We start from the raw sequence: 19,693 nt of genomic DNA, 5'->3' as shown, positions 1-19,693 counted from the left end.
TCTCATGTGAATTAAACTCAGAAGAAACTAATTAATAGGCTGGAATGTGAACTTCTTACATCATACACAAGATAACCCCAAATGGATTAAAGACTCAGATGTTACATTTGAAACCATAAACATCCTGGAACGAATCATAGGAAGTAAAATCCTGAATATTTTTTGTAGCAATATTCTTTTCTGATAATTTGCCTCAAGCAAAGGAAACAAAGAAAAATGGGACTACACCAAACTAAAAATTTTTTGCACAGCAAAGGGAACATCAACAAAATAAAAGACAGCCCACAGAATCAGAGAACATATTTGCCAATATATCTGATAAGGGATTAATATCCAAAACCTATAAAGAACTTGTAGAACTCAACACCAAAAAAAACAAACAATCCAACTAAAAAATGGGCAAAGGACCTGAATAGACACTTCTTCAAAGGGGACATACAGATGGCCAATAGACATGAAAAGATGCTCAATGTCACTAATCATCAGAGAGATGCAGATTAAAATTACAATGAGAGATCACTTCACACCTGTTAGAATGGCTATCGTCAATAAACAACAAACACCAAGTGCTGAGGAGGATGTGGAAAAAGGGGAACCCTGATGTACTGTTGCAGACTGGGGAGAACACAGATGGGTGCAGCCACTGTGGAAAACAGTATGGAGATACCACAAAAAAATTTAAAAAATGGAACTGCCGTATCACCCAGTGATTATACTTATGGGAATATATCTGAAGAAACTCAAAACACTAACTCAAAAGACTGTAAGCACCCCTATGTTCATTGCAGCATTATTTCTAATAACCAAGATTTGGAAGCAGCCCAAGTGACCATCAGCAGATGAGTGGAATACTACTCAGACATAAAAAAGGAGGAAATCTTTTCCTCGGAGACAGCATAGATGGACCTGGAGCAAATTATGCTAAGTGAAATAAGCCAGTCAGAGAAAGACAAGTACCATGATTTCACTCATATATGAAATCTAATGAACAGAACAAACTAACAAAATAGGACCAGATTCATAGATAGAGAACAGACTGACAGCTGTCAGAGGGGAAGGGGGTTGCAGGGCTGGATGAAAAAAGTGAAGGGATTAAGCAAAAAACCCAAAACAAAACAAAAAGAAAACTCTCCCAGACACTGATGGTGATTAACAGAAAGAAAGGGGGGTCAGGGGAGGGACAAGAAGGTAGAGGGGGGATAATTTGTGATGGATGGAGACTTGACTTGGGGTGGTAAGCCCACAATATAATATACAGATGAAGTATTATAGAATTGTACACCTGAAATCCATGTACTTTTATTAACCAATGTCACCTCAATAAATTCAATAACATCTTTTTTTAAAAGACAAGAAATAAAAAAATAAAATTTAGAAAGACAATTAGGCGGAGCACACCAGAATACTCATGTCTACTGGTGAGCGAATGTGTCTTATGAGAAAGTGTGAAACAGTGCCTAACGGCTGCTTAGGGGTGGACGCCAGCTAGGTAGTTGCATGACGATACCGTCTTGACTCAAACTTTGAGAGTGTGAAGTGCTCCAGGGGTGGCAATGGTGTCAGGTACTTGGAGAGTCACTTTACAGAAATACTCACATCTTCTCTTTAGAGAAAACTTCTTCCCATTCAGAGACAGGTAAGCGTGAATGTTTGTAATTTTCATATGTAACTTTAAATCATTTATAGTCATATACACAATAAATTATGATAAGATTTTAAAGAAGAGAATGGCATCCGAAAAGGAAAATAAAGTGAGGGGGAGGGGGAATAACATTGTTTGCATGGAAAATGTAGGTCTGTGAAATCCTGTGTGTTTGGCAGAGGTTTGTTGTAAATTTGAACCTGAGCTTTGCAGTAGCCAGGATGGAGGGAGAAAAACAATCGGATCAATTCTTCCTCTACAGTTCCCATTTATCATCTCCTCACAGCTGACATGTTATCAAATAACTGAGTGATTAAGTTATATCCTGGTTTCGGAGACTGGATTGGATTGGAAGACTACCTAGTTCTTCAGGTACAAATTTACATATCATCTCCCAGGGAAGGTATTCCTATCTATGGATGACTTCTTACTTCTGTTCAGAGGGTGTTCGTTTTTTAAGCTTATTTCCAAACTCTTTAAGGGGTGTCCTACTTGGAAAAAGACCTGTGCATGGACTCCAATAGATCACTTAATAATAATGATAAAGAAATGGTGTAGTCTTAAGTTAAGAATAATCAACTAAGTTTCCTGATATCTAAACCACAAATTTTTTTGAAAGGAACATTTTTCTCCTCCTACCACATATATATTATGTCGTACTATAACTGAGGCAATACCCAGACTCGTTTCTCTTTCTGGCATAGTGAAAGCGAGATTCCTTTCATGATTAGCCAATATCTTAACTTCCTTTGTACAAGATACAGACCACAAGAAAATATCCTTTTACTACAGAGTGATTCTCATCTATGATACCACCGTCCCCCAGCTGGGTGGGATTTCCTGCAGTGGTGTGGGCACGTGTCATAATCCTCAGTACTTGAGGCTGCAACTACTCAGATGAACATAGTATTTGGGTAAAGACTGAAATTTTAAATAATGAACTCACCTCAACTTGGTCATTAGCTGGGACTTGATAATGTTTTTGTTTTAGTGAGTTTGTCATGAGAACCATATTTTTTTTATTGTGGTCCAAACTACATTTAAAAACAGAATTACCCAAAATTCACATTTGTCCAAACTTTAAGATACTGAGTGTTATAACTGTATATGTACATATACAGACAAAGAACACACCTATAGCAAAATAAAGGAAATTCTAATAACTGTGGAGAAGGTGACATATTGCTAACTTCCCTTGCCAAGGATGGATAACAATTTTCATAATGTTCAAGGGTTGCATTCAATTAGGCATCCGATAATTCCATCCCTCATTAGAGATCATCAGCGTGTAGATATGAGATAATTGTTTCTAAAAGTTTGCCTGGAATCACATAAAAATATACTGGAATTATAAAAAAAAGTCATGAAAAGATTATTTAGTAAAAAAGTCATAAGAGCTTATATGTAAAAACACCTCTTTCCTCCAAAATTAGGTCTTATTTATGAGGATGTTCTTAACTCAAAAACATAATCTTACTTGGGGCAAATGTAATGCAAAAGTTCTTATTTATAACCAACTCATGGGACCATATGGGTGTTTACAAATTTAACATGCTCACTGAACAAATGATGACGTTACAGCTTGCAAGGGATAGAGCTTGAAATTCAAAAGCCTAAACTCTGAACTCTGTATGTTATATGGCTATAATAAATACCAAAGTGTGTGTGTGTGTGTGTGTGTATACGTTTTCCCAGAACTAGGGTCTTTGGCTTTTGTCTGATTATCACAGAGTTTGTAACTTTCAAAAGGTTAAGATTTATTGTTTTATTGACCACAGGGTTGATAGGGTAAGATTAAGACAAATAAAATTCAAGTTGAGAGACTTAGCTTACTAGTAAGAGAAAGATGTTTATTGTATAAAAAGAAAGTTCAGCACAGGAAGACCCTGGTAACAATTTTATGCCAAAACAAATTAATGAGCGAAAATTAATTGCAGAATTTCTATGACTCAGAGTAAAGAGTTGTAGGGATTCATTGGTTACTACATATTGACCATATACCAGGGTTTCTTGCAGTTTGGAAAGTTTTAGTTCGTGACAATGTTTAGCATTATTCTTCTGTAGATTTGAATTTGCATGTAACCTTACTGGTATCTGGGTTGATATTAAAATCAGGACCTCAGAAACCAGTCAAATTATTACCTGTTTCAGGGTCTCATTTAAAATCATTTGGAACTCAAAAATCTGAAAATATTTATTGGCTTCTAATGTAGGTACCACGTACTAGGCCTAATGTTTTCAGAACCATTTCCATAAGTCACAGCCTTGCTGATGAAATAAGTGCTAGGAATTAATTTGGTGCCATAGGAATTAGGCCTAAAATATGGATTAACTACTGCTTTGATCCATAGATTCATACCCCCAACCTGTGTTAATCTTAGGTGTAAGTAGGATTAATTAGGAGTTAGTGTTATTTGGGCAATGAGTACTGGTGATCTGCTTACTCGTATATCATGAGATAGGGCCAGAGTTGAAACGAGAATTCCACGTCTTGGTCCTTATACTGACTACCCATCTTCATAGTCACCATGAGCATGCTTGTAGATACAAGGGGTTCCCAATACATTGATGTGTTATTGTTCATAGCAAAGAAAAGCAGAGTAAAGTGGTCAGCTGATGGTTGATGGTTTGGAGCCCAGCCTCACGCTACAATTTGTAGAGCATTCTGAAACTGCATTAATTAGGAATCAAATCCGTTTTCCTACCTGAGACCCCTTTCTAGCCCATAGAAATCTGACATGTTACACCTCCCTTCCCTTCCCTTCTAGGACTTCCCTCTTTAGGGAGTGAAAAGCAGACCTTCTAAGAAAATAAAAAAAGGCTGAGAACTACCATAGAAAATGTGACTTAAGGAAAAGGACAAGGGGAGAAAAACAGCACTTGTATATATCTGTATATGTGTATATCCTGTGTGTAAATTGCATAGATTTGAAAATAAGAATAAGTGCCATATATGAGTATGTCACTTTTTAAGTGATGATTGCCATTAGTATTGTAACCAAATTTTAATTTTTCTGAAGTCTTTTTCACTTTATAGTCTTCATTATAGCATTTCTGAAGGATTTCTTTGTTCATTATTTACCACAAAGGTAAGATTAAAAAATGGTAGTCAGCCAAATGAGTGCTTTATCAAACTTATAACAATATCTGATATATTTTTAATGAGCATATTCAAGAGGTGTACATACAAAGCAAAAAATATTAACTGAATGTTTAATCTCTTAATCTCTGAAATTTTAAACAAACCAGTTTTTTTTTTTGCTTCTGGCTGGGGTCACTCCTGCCCCAGGCATGAGTCATCCTGCTTTTTTTTTTTTTAATTAATTAATTTTTTTTTATTCAGTTACAATTGTCTGCATTTTCTCCCCATCCCTCCACCCCACCCCAGCCAGTCCCACCTCCCTCCCCCATATTCACCCTCCCCTTGATTTTGTCCTTGTGTCCTTTATAGTAGCTTCTGTAAACCCGTCTCAGCCCTATCCCCTCCCCACTCCCCTCTGGCTATTGTTACATTGTTCTTAATTTCAATGTCTCTGGTTACATTTTGTTTGCTTTTTTCTTTTGTTGATTATGTTCCAGTTAAAGGTGAGATCATACGGTGGAATTCTACGCAGCAGAGAGAAAGAAGGAGCTTATACTCTTTGCAATGGCATGGATGGAACTGGAGAGCATTATGCTAAGTGAGTCATCCTGCTTTCCATCTCTCAGCGCATACACTAGCCCCTGAGCATTTACACATGAGTAAAGGAGGTGCCGACATTTTTTTAAAAAAGAAACAGGTTTTGTGTTAGGTTTCAAGAATGAAGTGAGTCACAAAATTTTTTTGTGATTTTTTAAAAAAAGAATCTGTAATGAAAAATAAAAACAAGAAGTTTGTGTCACCTATATACTGGTGGATTTAGCGAATAAAATTAGTGAAGACTTAGGGAAATAACCATGGTGCTGAAGAGTCTATTAAAACTCAGAAAACTAAACTTCATTTCCTACTAGAAGCACATTAAAATAAACATAATTTCCTACAAAACATGTGGTCCATTAGTATAATTTTATGCCTCAAAGGAGCGCATAAGGGCTGAGTTTAATGTTACTTTCCATAGCAGATAAGATTAACTTTTTCTACTTAAAAAAGGCAGAAAACATGAGAAAGTTTTTCACCCTCAGCAAACAGAATAACTGAAGACCAGATTTGAGGTCCCTTTAGTGACAAAATATAGAATATGTTTAGCTTTTAAACAGGACCATCTTCCCACCTGGCTAACAATCATTAATTTTATGTTTTTATGGTAACTAATTTATAAATAATCACCAAACTGTGGTCTTATATTTACAAAATAGGTGAATGACTAGCCCAGTGCTTTGCATTGTTAAAATATTTAAGTATTCCAACGTCAATCACTAAATACTGTGATGGCTTGGGGGATATGGATTTACATGCAATTTTAACCCAGGCTGAATCAAAATATTTGGGGCTTACAATGTTTGGTTTTTACACTATCTACTTCATAGTAACTGAGAAAGGCTACATTAAGGTAAGACCTTTCCCTCTGCCTTTCTTGGTCAGAGATTGCTCTTCCTGTATACCTTGATGGCTTTTATACTTACTATGTCATCACAGGTCCTTGTCCCCTCCTTCCCCACCCCCTCAAAGGGAGATGTGCTCTCACTATCAGTATTTCTAAATCTAGTTCTTTCTGCTCTTCTGAAAACGCTCTATCAATTACCCTCTGATCTTTGAGGTTTCTTTCTCTGTTGATTTCCTTTCTGAACAAAAACATGCTAAAGCCTCCTTTTGATAGAGAAAACAAAAACCCAAAAAACAGACAACAAATACTCCTTTCCTTAATCCTGCTACTCCCTTGAAAGATAATAGCTCTTTATTTCTCTTTAGTGTTAAACAGTTTGGAAGAATACAAGTATTACATAGTAGCTAAATCTAATTTTCTCCTCCCATCTCATTATGCTGCTTGCAATCTGGCTTCTGTTCTCCTATGAGCAAACTTCCCTCTCAAAAGTCATTATCCTTAGAGACTAACTACAATGGCCATTTCCTAGTTTTCTCTTCCTTAACCTCTCAGTAGTGCACCAAGTTGTTGGCCGCACCTTCTTTCTCATAACTGAACCCTATTTTTATGTGCCTTCTCCTTAAGTTGTACTTAAAACCCTTAGTCATTCTCTATCTACACTTCATTTACTGACATTTCCACCTTTTAAACAGATAATCTAAAATTTTTCTTTGCAGAAAACTTTGTAACTTTTCAGAGGTTGGAACCAGACACAGCTTACATATGCCACTGAGTAATTTTCTCACCATAAATTGTGGCCTGTTGGTGGATTGCTGTCACAATTAAATGAGGTAACAGGTAAAGTGTTCAGCATGATGTATGCTCTAAATCAGAGCTCACAATATCACTTCCTTTTTGCTTTCCCTTATAGAAAGAGGCAGATCTTAAATAAATCCAATAAGCACAAAAATGACCAGCCCATATTTCATACACCCTATCTCTATCTAGTAATTTTTACTTTCTGCTAGACATCTCTATCTGGGTGCCACAACACTGACTCAAGTTCAATGTTCCAATGTTATCCTCCCTAAATCTTTGTCTTTATCTGAAGTTGTGTTTTTAGTAATCACGGCAGCCTTCTTCTGGTCTGTGATTTGCCTTGGTTTTATTGCATAATTTGGTCCTGATTCTATACCTCCAATATATCTTGCATCTGTTTACTATTTTATTTCCTACAATCACCATTCTAGTTGAAAAGTTTACCACCCGTTTTCAAGGCTACTACAAATAGATCCTCACCTACTTTAATATCGAGACCTGTTGCCAGATTAATCTTTCTAAAGCATAGTTTAAAACTCTCACTCCCTTATGTAGAAATCCTCAGTTGTTCCCTGTCCTTTCCTAAATAAAGTTCAGAAGTCCTTTTAGCTTGGCATTCAAGGCTTTTGACAAGTGTGGTCCAACATTGTTTTGAGTTAGTACTCTCCAATGTTTCATTCAGTGGTTAACAAAATAACTTGTGTGTATGTGTTTTGTATTTAAGCAGTGGTCCCACTTTTTCTGAGTTAAATCTTGGGACTATACCCCACCCCAACCACTGCCCATACAAACTGGTTAAACTAGGTAGGAATTCTCATCCAGTCTCAACCAATCTTTCCTTCATGCTCTTGGCAGCTCCCAAGAGTGACAAACCCTTTGAGTTCTGGCATAGCCAGTTTTCCCCTTGATTCTTGGGAAGTGTCTCAAACTTTCCATCCCCTGTGCTCTCACTCCTACTTTTCCTTTTGCCTTAGAAGAGCTGCTGAAATCATACCGACCCTGTGATATCCCATTGGGAGAATTTCCTCCAATCACTGTAGTCAAATGTGATTTCCACCCCTGTCTCCAGCAGCCTGTTAATATCCAGTCTAAGGGCACTTGACATTCTGCCTTATACTATACTCATATATGTTTATATCTTACTTTCTATCCTACATTGTAATTCCCCTGAGGATAAGAAGTTTTACATTTTAAAACTCGTTTGACTCTTCTCCTCATACAAAGGGCTTGATGGAGAAGATACTCAATATGATACTTGTATGATAATTTGTGTATATTGCTTATAGCTTCAAAATTTCTTGAAACACTAAGGAAAATTGTGAGAATCATACTTCTAATAATAACCTTAATTTCATATTTATTATAGCTGGAAATAGACATGTACATATATATGTGTATATAAATATGCATACATATATTTACAAGTATATATACAAACACATGAAAATATCTAAAAATATCAAAAACTATATGAAAATTTCAGAAGTAATTATTCATTTGTAATAGGCTTACAATTAAGTTGATGTTTAAATGAAAAATTTTAACCTGAAAAAGAAACCCAGATGTAGTACCCTGTTTCCCTAAGTTAACCAGTGGCCCCATTTTTGTTCAAACAGCCAATTGGATCGCACCTAAGGGCAGTTGATGGCACTTCTGTTTTCGTGAGTCAGCTGTGCTGCGTTCCATATTCAGTCCTAATTATCAAGAGTGTTGATCCTGCTTAAAAACTCAGTTTATGGGATTTTGGCTCTGTGGTCACTGAGGCTTCTTCAGAGAAAAAAACTTAAAGGCTTATTAACTACTATTTGAAAAAATCACATTCCGTAGTACATTTGATTACATCTCTATCTTAAGAATTAATTTTTGCTTTTTCTAAAAAAATAAAATCAATGTTGAACTGCTTTTAATGTATGGCCCATACTCCTTTTGGCATATGAGTAAAAATAACTTGGTTTGCCATGAAAAATACCATTTTAAGGAATCTAAGATGCTCATCTTTGAGTCTCTCATTTTCTCACAATATAGAAATGAAAATTAGTTCAAAGTGGTTGCCTGAATCCCCAGCCTCTCAGAAAAAAAAAATAAAATCTTCTTTTGCCAGACCACAGTGTAGTGAAATAAATTAGTATAATGATTTATGTTTACTGTTTTAGTCAATTCTGATAGAGATTATAGAGACAAAATGACAAACTGCCTTAGTGGTAAACTTAAATCATGTCAGCCAATCTTTAGTTTTTCCTTACCCTAATTGCTCCTTCTGTTCATTTATCTTCCCGGGAAATCTTTGGAAGAAATACTAGTTCAATCAGTGCATGTGCAAACCACTAGAGATAAAAAAAGAAAAAAGTTTAGTCTAATTTGTCTCACTAAATTGTAATGCCTCTAGTAAACAAATCTTGGTTTGAAAGAAGACTAAAGAAATCTGAATAATTATGGTGCAAAGTGCTCTTGTTTTGCATTTTTATACAGGTTGCTCATCTCCCTACTCCTACCTCCATACTTCTTTTTCTTACTACCTTAGAGAATGCGTCCTATTTCCAAATTAGAACCAAGAATTGCATGCAATATTTTTACTCACACAGCTAAGGACCTATTCAATAAACAAGTAAAACAGATAGACTTTTTAAAGGAAAACATCCAGCACTATTCTACACTAAAAAAGTGTATGTTGAAAAGTGACTTCATGGGGAAAATAAAGAGGTCCCAGTTTAAAATGGAGATAAAACCACTGGCCACGTGAAGATGACTTTGAAGCATGTGAACTTTTAGGTGATGAGAACATGGTTAAGAGTGTGTATTCTTTGTTTCCGGAGTAAAACTTTACAATGGGCTTCTCATGTGCTGAAAATCTGGGCTAGGTTTTGGCTATAGTACTGCTCATTCTAGGGGAACTAGGCAATCAGAGGAGCTGGCTTGTGTTGTCTCTGATTTTATTGACAAGTTGCACAATATCATCACCATGTTAGAAAACAGACCAAATCAGGGTGATTATGATTAAAGTCTTTTTATTATTGTTTTTTTCTTCACACAGAGCAAGCCTGACTTCTCTGATTTTTGTCTGGTCCCATCAGAGAAGATTCTGAATCTGAGTTGTTAAGCGATGCCCAAGACAAGCTGGACGGGCTTGTTAACAACAGTGGGGTAGAAATTAGTAGACTGTAGCAATCTCTGTCACTCTTGCTTGTATGAGCAGGAGAGTCTCTAAAGCCTTTGGTGATCTGCAAATATCACAGCATTCACCATTGCCCACTGCAGAAGTCTCTGATGTGACTCCCTGGGAGCTTCGGTGAAGGACCCTTGTCGGCCTTGCTTGGCACCATCCCTCAAACCAGTAAGATGGATTTTCATGCTTACCATGAAGTGTTAGAACTAAGAAATCTCAGAAACCATCCCTAAAGGAGAGAGTTGGATATAATGGAGACACAGTGGTTTAGGGAAGGTAAGGGACTTTCTGAAGGTCATATGGGAAATAAAGTAGAGGGCTAGGAAGGGGACTTGGATCCTACAAAATCAGGAGGAATAACTCTAGACTCTCTAGACCAATCCTTCTAGTGTAATAAAAATAAAGCAAACCAGAGAAGTACATTTAGTAAAGAGAAAGCTTGCAATATTAAAGCAAACTTTACTCTTCCTTGTTTAGGATAGTCACTTCTATGCCGACATACTTGGACAGCTAGCACATTGCTTTGAGCCTTGTCTTTTAGAGGAGTGATAGAGCAATTTATTAGCCATTGTGTACAACTCACTGAGCTGGGAGCTTTGGAGAAAACAGAGAAGGCCATGACGTGACCTCAGGAAGCTCACATACTAATGGATGAAATGGGTATGCAAATGACCAACTATGAAGACAAAGAAGTCAAGGGGACCCGTTATTTGTAGCTAAATATTGAGAGAGAACAGATTACTTGGATATAAGATCTCTCTTCATTAGTGGATCTAAACTGTGCAAGAAAAAAATTCTTGGTCTATATACTGGTGAATAACACATCCAGGTTGGGGTGGGGGAATTCAAGTGACAGGTAGTCAAGCAGTACACGTCCTTGTTTCTCTTTATTTATCCAACTAAGAAGAGAAAAACATGTACAATTTGTACAGACAAGAAACAAACAGACCCATTGTTTTCTTATATTTCACAATTTAAGTAATCAATTTAATATACATGTAATAGTTATCGTATTTCGCCTTTCTATGGGACTTTGTTGCAGGGAGTTGCATGTCCGTGCCAATGAAACGTTTATGGAGGAGCTGACATTGGTCAAGTGCTACTATGTGCCAGTTATTGTCACAGGCACGTTGACATATCTTATCTCACGTACTTCTCACAGCAGTCCTATATAATTGTTACCACCTCCATTTTGCAGATGAGAAATTGGATTTTTAGAGAGGTTAAGTAGTGTACCCCAGATCACATAGCTAATACATGGCAGAGCGAGAATTTTAACCAGATCTGAAGATTCCAGTCTCCGTGCTCCCCTGCTTCATCCTGTTGCTAAAAAATGATGAGGCCTTGAAGAACAGAGAAGGAAATGAATAATTTCAACCAAAGACAAGGGAAGAACTTCACAAAACAGGGAAGAGCAGAGAGTATGGTTGTGGCAGTCAGTGGCCAGAAGAAAGACGGGATGAGGAGACACTCTGATGCTCAGAGGCACAGCTACTGTGCACGACCAATGATGCTCCTGTCTTCTCTTTCTCTGCCAAGCCCCCAGTGTCACAGGAGCATTTGCCACCTGAGAATAATGGTGAGTAAGGGTGGAATCAAACCCTTTCCTTCTGCAAGCTCGAGCAGGAGGGAGGAGTGAGGGGGTGTGAGTTAGAACCCACACTTTTGTGCAAGCCGAGGACTCAGCAGTGAGGCAATGAGCACAATATGCAATCAGTCTGGTTTGAGGGAGAAAGGGGTGGAGGAGTCAGGGATCTTTACACATATTATTTGTGCCCGATGCTCACATTCAATGGCAATTTTCGCATGCTGCTACTTCAGAAATGAAGTGTTTCTATTAAAGGAAAACAACTTCAATATTTAATAGGGAATGTTATCTTTTATTAAAACCCCTACCACCACCACCAACAACAATATGAACAAAACAACCAAAAAAACTTGAACAAGAAAGGGATCTCCGAGCAAAGTATTTGGTATCAGACAACAGTCACAACACGTTTTGTGAACTCTAGATAGGGACTTTTTTTTTTGTAATTAAGAAATTAAAGAGGAAAGATAAGAGAATCTTCGCTTCTGTATGAGTGAGGACATAACTCATGCCAAACCTCTGAGTTCTTATCACTTTCCCTTGATACCCATTTATCATGGTCATCTATCTGCTTATCAGGCCTGGGAGAGGCAAAACATCAAAAAGCACCTGTAATCTTGAGTCCTTGAAGAAACCATGATATTGGCCATGACCCTTCAAAAGGCACCATCATCAAACAGAAGCTACATCAACTCTCTCGCATGGCAAAAGGCTACAATACTAAAGATTAAAGACTTGATGTTTTAGGGAAAACAAGAAAACAGAAAGAGTGAGGGAGAAGAAGTTTTCTGAAGGAAAATAGCTTAAGGGAAAAATATGTTGTCAAACATTTAAGGAATTATTTATCTGTGTCATTTTTTTCTAGGATCTCATAGCCTATTTGCTTAGCCACAGTGCTAGAATTTAGATGCCAGGATAAGAAGGTACTGGGGCACTGGCCGATAGGAAAAGTGTAGACCTAGGATTCAGTGTGGTGCCACTGGATACACCACAATAAAATTTTAAAGCCACAAACCAGTTCAAGGGTCAATGCATTTTCACAGAAACTGATAGGCTAAGTAGATGTGCTGCTTAGGCTCTGCTGCAGGGAGCGCCTATCTAAGGCTATCTGTGTATAATCCAGATGGACATTAAATAGAGAGTAATTCAGCAGCCAAATTTGAGCTGTTGCTACTAAGTGGATGTTCCACAGCATCAGTCAGGATGGGCAGTGGTGTTCACAGAGCTATGCTTAGCTTTGGCTGCAAGCTGAGATTACAAAATCTCTTTTGACACTGGCCTGTGGAGGAACTCTCATCCTGCAATGAGAGATAGTGGACACAGCCTTGCAGTGGACACTGAATGAAGCTTAGCCTTCTGTGGATTCCCCTGGAGGAGCCGAGACTATGTCTTAACTAAGTACACAAGCAAGATGAAGAGTATAAAACAAAAGGCAGAGATACCAAACCTTGGACACAAAGGAGGATGTGGATTGAGTCAGACTAACCCAGAACTATCTACTAGTCAGACTAAGTAAAGGTTCATTTGCAGCCTCTTAATGCGAAGGGAAGGAAATCTGACATCTGCACCCCTGTGCACCCCTTTGCAACCCTCCACCCAGTGCCTCCTACTCCCTCAGGCAATCCCCCTACCATTATTCACGTCCATGGGTCATGTGGATAAGTTCTTTGGCTACTCCATTTCCTGTACAGTACTTTACATCCCCGTGGCTATTCTGTAACTACCTATTTGTACTTCTTAATCCCCTCACCTCCTCACCCATTCTTCCACACCCCCTTCCCATCTGGCTATCATAAAAATTGCTCCATATCCATGATTCTGTCTGTGTTGTTGTTTGCTTAGTTTGTTTTTTAGATTCAATTGTTGATTGATATGTACTTTATGCCGTTTTATTGTTCCTAGTTTTTATCTTTTTCTTCAGTAAGTTCCTTTAACATTTCATATAATAATGGTCTGGTGGGGATGAACTCCTTTGGTTTTTTCTTGTCTGGGAAGCTCTTTATCTGCCCTTCAATTCTAAAATTTAGCTTTGCTGCGTAGAGCAATCTTGGCTGTAGGTCCCTGCTTTTCATGACTTTGAATATTTCTTGCCAGTCCCTTCTCGCCTGCAGAGTTTCTTTTGAGAAATCAGCTGACAGTCTTGTGGGAACTCCCCTGTAGGTAACTAATTTCTTTTCTCTTTTAAGATTTTTAAGATTCTCTCTTTATCTTTAACCTTTGGCATTTTAATTATTGTGTGCCTTTTGGTGGGCCTGTTTGTATCCATTTTGTTTGGGACTCTCTGAGCTTCCTGGACTTGCATGTCTATTTCCTTCAGCACATTAGGGAACTTTTCTTTCACTATTTTTCAAATAGGTTCCCAATTTCTTCCTCTTTCTCTTCTTCTGGAACCCCTATGATATGAATTTTGGACCCCTTGAGGTTGTCCCAAGGGTTGCTTATACTATCTTCAATATTTTGGATTCTTTTTTCTTCTTGTTGTTCTGATTGGTTGTTTTTTTGCTTCCTTATGTTCCAAATCACTGATTTGATTCTCAGCTTCATCCACTCACTGTTGTTTCCCTGTAAATTGTTCTTTATTTCAATTAGTGTATTCTTTGTTTCTGACCAGGTCTTTTCTATGCTGTTGAGGTCCTCACTAAGTTCCCTGAGCATCCTTATAAACAGTGTTTTGAACTCTGCATCTGATAGATTGCTTATCTCCATTTTGTTTAGCTCTTTCTCTAGAGTTTTGATCTGATCTTTCACTTGGGCCATGTTTCTTTGTCTCCTCGTTTTGGCAGCCTCCCTGTGTTTGTTTCTATGTATTAGGTAGAGCTGTTTTGACTTGGTGTCTTGGTAGTGTGGCCTAATGCAGTAGGGGTCCTGTAGGTCCAGTGGCACAGCATCCCTTATCACCCAAGCTGGGTACTCAAGGTGCACTCTTTGGGTGAGCTGAGTACACCCTCCTCCTATACTTGAGTCCTGCTTACTGTTGGAAGGTCAATGGGAGGGATTTAGCTAGGCCAGTCAGTTGATAGGACTGGCTGTGACCACTGACCACCAACCTCTGCCCTCCATGGAGGATTGGCTGTGCAGGAGCAGGGTGGTGGTGCTCTGACATGGTCTGCAGCCGCCCAGTGGGTGCACAGGCTCTGGCATTTTCCAGGTGGTGCAAGGCAAGGTCTGCCCCCACCTGTGTTTTGCCTGAAGCCACCCTGCCTGAGCTATAAAGCAATCTGAGATGGCTGCTACTTGTGCTGGGGTTGGAGATTCCCAAGCAAAGCCAAGCTGTGAATCTAGGCTGGCTGCTGTTAGTGCTGTGTCTAGGGCTCACTGAGGTTAGCTGTTGCTTATTTGAGAGGATTTAGGAAGTTGTGATCATGAGCCAAGACCAGACATTCATATAGAAAAGCAGCTTGGGTGGGACTGTAAGTCTTAGCCAAGTTAATGGAGTCTCAGATATGGAACCAGCTTGCCAGACTTATGGCTCTTTGGGGGAGGGTTCAGAAGAGGGGAAGGTCCTCTGCTCACCTCGATGCCAGATACTTCAGTTTCTCCAAGTAGTGCCTTTTAAGCTGCTACCTCAGAGCTGGAGCTCAGAGAGAGTAAGCCTGAGTAGGTGAGTCCATGTGTGGGTTCTTTAAGAGGAACTTCTTGGGGCTCCAGAAGTTTCTTCCACCAACTCAAACAGCACTAGTTTTTATAGCCAGAAGCTGTGGGGACTTATCTCCCTGGCACTGGAACCCTTGGCTGGGGGGCCTGGTGTGGGGCTGTGACTCCTCACGCCCAAGATATCCCTTCCAAATTTTTATCTACCACATGTGGGTGTGGGACCAGCCCACTTCGCATCTATGCCCCTTCTACCAGTTGGGATGGGTGGTTTCTTTAATTCTGTAGTTGTCAGACATCAATTCAACTCAATTTCTGATAGTTCTGAGTGATGGCTGTTCTATATTTTAGTTGGAATTTTGATGTGATTATGTGAGCCAGGTCTGCCTACATCACTGTCTTGCCTGGAAGTCAACCTATTTTCTTAGTTTTCACAGTCTTGAATTTAAAGACTCTTCTAAATCTTTCCATATCACTATGTGAGATAGGTCAGACACTGCCCAGTTATAGGCAGCAACAGTTTGCTTTTGAATGTGGACAAAGCCTGAAAAGAGCCCCCTTATTGAACTGGCCTAAGAGGTTTGTTTCATCTGAATATGAATAATTACAGCTAAATGTTGCAAACTTAGATGTCTATAGGGGACTAATAGCTTGCAGAAGATCAAGCTGTGAGATAATAAAAAGTAGCAAAAACTCACTCCTTCTCTTGGGAGACTATGAGGAACTATGGAGACCAAGCCAGGGGAGTTGTGGCTCAGCTCCAGGGGACAGTTACCATGATGGAACGCATGTTGCCAGATCTTCCAGATTTCCAAGACAATCCAGAGATCTGAATTTTTCACAAACATATCTGTTAAATCAAGACTATCCATAAAAAGCACTCTTAAGATATATGAATCTTTATTTGATACATGACTGAGCTACAAATCTTAGTTTTAGGTAACATGGATTAAACGCTTTAAAATTTTTCTAAAATTTATCTTTAAAATTTATAAAACTCTAAAAGTATTTTAACTAAAATAAAAATATATAAGAATAGGTGGGCAGTTGGAAGCTCATTCCTCTTTGGAGGAATAGTTGATTGTACTATCCACATGGGAGAGGATGGCACCGGGAAGATGCCCCTGATAAGCATGCTTCAGGTGGTTGTGGGAGATGTGAGCTTGGTCCGCAGTGCAGTGGACAGATGAAACGTATGAGGCTACTAATCCTGAAGTGTGGCTGATACGTGTTTTAGAAAGGAAATTTTACTGCATATGTCTAGAGAAATGAACAGTAAAGAAGGGACAATAAGGGATATGAAAGTGTATAGAGCCCGCACTGCTGTTCTGTTCCTCCTCTCCTGTGATGGGAAGAGCTGGGTATCAGAAGTCAGAGCATCAGCAGGTGGGCTCCTGACCTGCTGAATAGGAAAGCATGGGGTGCTTATTTTGGCAAGAGAGATGCCACTACTAAGCTCGAGGGTTACGTTTCTAGTTTGTCCTGGGACACACACCAAGCTTCGAGAGACTGAGATATACTGCACGTGACTCAGCCACACCCAGGAGACATGTACTCTTCCAAGCCTAGTAGCTGATAGGACATGGTGGAGGAGAGCCTAAGGGATCATATGAGGTTTGCATTCAGTTCTTGCAGAAATGCAATGCTTACAAAAAGGGCTAATTTCACAGTTTGCTAACTGGTAATCCCTTCACTTTAGTTCCAGCCGGAAGAGTCAGTGTGTGTTTAGTGTGTTCCAAAGGACTGCTCCTTATGAAGGGAAATATAGCATCATTTTATACTGAAGGCCTCTATAGTTCAGGACACTCACAGGTGTCCATTGTGAGGGTCATGCTGAAGAGAGCGACACTCTTTCCAGTTACTGTGCACTACTATGAAATAACTGATGCATTTAAATAAGAGCTTATTTACAAAAAAAGCTCAGCGTTATCAACTTTAGCTGCTTTATAAGAAAAACTAAGCTGGAATATAGACATCCTTATTAGTTTATTCTCTCTATATAATTCATCTCAAACTCCAATCTTGGTTTTAAGTTTTCACACACATTTTCCTGCCCTATCAACATGTGATAAACAGTCAAAATCTAAGAGTCAACAAGGTTCATATCTTGTTTTATTCCCAGTAGCTACTTTCTTAAAATCTGTTCCTTCTTAGTAGTTTCAAGTTAGAAGAAAAGGAAAGATCATTTATTTTGTGCCCATTTAACAAGAAAATCATTGAGAATGTTTTTCTTTCTTATCAACTTAAAATTAAGAGCTTTTTCACTCTGTGTTACCACTTAAGAGAACCGTTCTCTAGAAAAATGAGATTTTTAGACCTCCAAAGGTTGTATATTTCCAAATTAACACAGAACAATTTCATTGAACTCTGAAATGCAATGACTATTATTCATAGTATGGAAATTAATTAATTCTAAGAAAATTTTAAAGGGAAATAACCTATTTGTAGAAAAAAGCAAACCATTGAAAATTTGCTTATAATTATCCACATTACAATTTCTACAAAAATTGAAAATCTGTCCGGAGTCTGTAGTGTCTTGTGTGTGGTTACAACAGTCCGGAAAGGAGATCTGCTGCCTGAGAGCGAGTCTGAAATGAAGAGTCTTCGGCAGAAGAGTTAAAAGCTTGGAAATTAGAAATCAGACTGTCTTATTCTAATTCCACCTCCAGCCCTTACTATGCTCTCTGCAAAATGGGAAAAATTACAGCATCCATTTCATAGGGTTGTTGTTGTCTTTTTTTTTTTTTTTTTTTTTTTAAGGATTAAATAAGTTGATAGCTGCAAAATACTTAGAATAGTGCCTGGCATATGTTAAGATTTTTTTCTTTCTTTTTAAAATTTACTATTTTAACAAGTGTATAGTGACATTTCTTCATGGTTCTAATTTGCATTTTTTTCTGATGATTAATCATGTTGACCAATGAATGTTTCATAACTTTATTTACTATTTGTATATCTTCTTTGGTAAACTGACTGTTTAAATATTTTGTCCAATTTTTATTCCATTATGGGTATTCAATCTTCCCTCCTCAGCATGGCCTGTAGAAAGAATGGTCACTCTTCACTGGCAGGGTTGTCTCAAGAGAGATGACAAGCAAAAAATGTTCACCAAGAGTGGCTCAGAATTGGCTGGTAGCCAGCCACTAACAGCAATGATGTGCAAGAATAGGGAGATGCTGGTAAATCAAGTCTTTGTGTTCTTAGAATTTGCAGTTGACTTGTCATCCAAGGAGGTTTTAGTAGAAGCTGCTTATGGTGCTAGTGTCTGGGCACAAAGATAAGACCAAATTCAGGGGCTAAAGTGAGAGAAATGGTCTCCAGCATTATAGCCAAGGAGACACCCACTTTGACCTTCAGCAGTGTCAGATCCTGGACACTCAGATTGTCTGGGTGAGGCTACCGACCCCAGTTGCTCAGTTAAATGCTAATCTAGGTGTTGCTTGGAAGCTATTTTGTAGATGGGACGAAAATCAATGGTCAGTTGAATGTAAATGAGTATGTCCTAGTTAATCTCCATGGACCTGATTTAATCAATTAAAAGATCTCAAAAACAGAGATGAGGATTTCCTGAAGTAGGAGAAATTCCCCACGTTGAATGGACGACCCTCCTGATGGCCTGGATGGCCTGCCCTCTTGGTTTCGGAATTGCCTAGCTAGCCCTGACAACTGTGCAAACCAGCTCATTGCAATAAATCTCTTACTATCTGTCTCCTGCTGGTCTGCTTCTGTGGTTGAACTTGGCCTTATAGGATCACCCATTGACTTGAACTTGACCTTATAGAATCACCCATTGACTTACTCTCTTGGAACATGTAATCTTGGCCTCATTTTTCATAAATGTGTCTTCGTCCTCAAAACTTCTGAAAAACAAATATCTCAAGTTGTTTCCTCTAAGCAAGATATAGCTGCATTGTAAAAAATATATTTTAATAAATTGTATTTTTACAGTCAATAACCTGGTTGTGTTTTTACAACTAGTCTTATATCTGTAGGTATTCACACCATCCAATTCTGTATTTTCTGTTTATCTTTTTTATTCACTGCCATCGACCCTTTTTCCTGCATTTTATTGGACTATCAAAAATTTTCAAAATTTCTTTGTTTTCCTTTGCTCGTATAAAAACTACACAATGATCCCACAATTTTTAGTGGTAACTACTATTTTATATGTCTATTTATTTATATTTTTAATAACAAACATAAAGTTATTCAGTATTTCAAGCTTCTTCCCAAACATGCCATGGAACTTAACAGGTTTTAAATACCATTAAACAGCCCCAAACAAAATGTTGTCTTTTTTTCCCCCAGAGACCTAGTTTCATTATTTTCTATACGCTAAAATTTGTTTTGACTGATTTTTATAGTAACTTGTTCATTCTTTTCCCTAC

Source organism: Desmodus rotundus, chromosome 1, assembly GCF_022682495.2.
Source record: "Desmodus rotundus isolate HL8 chromosome 1, HLdesRot8A.1, whole genome shotgun sequence".
NCBI classification, from domain to species: Eukaryota; Metazoa; Chordata; class Mammalia; order Chiroptera; family Phyllostomidae; genus Desmodus; species Desmodus rotundus.
This window is presented reverse-complemented; position numbering follows the sequence as displayed.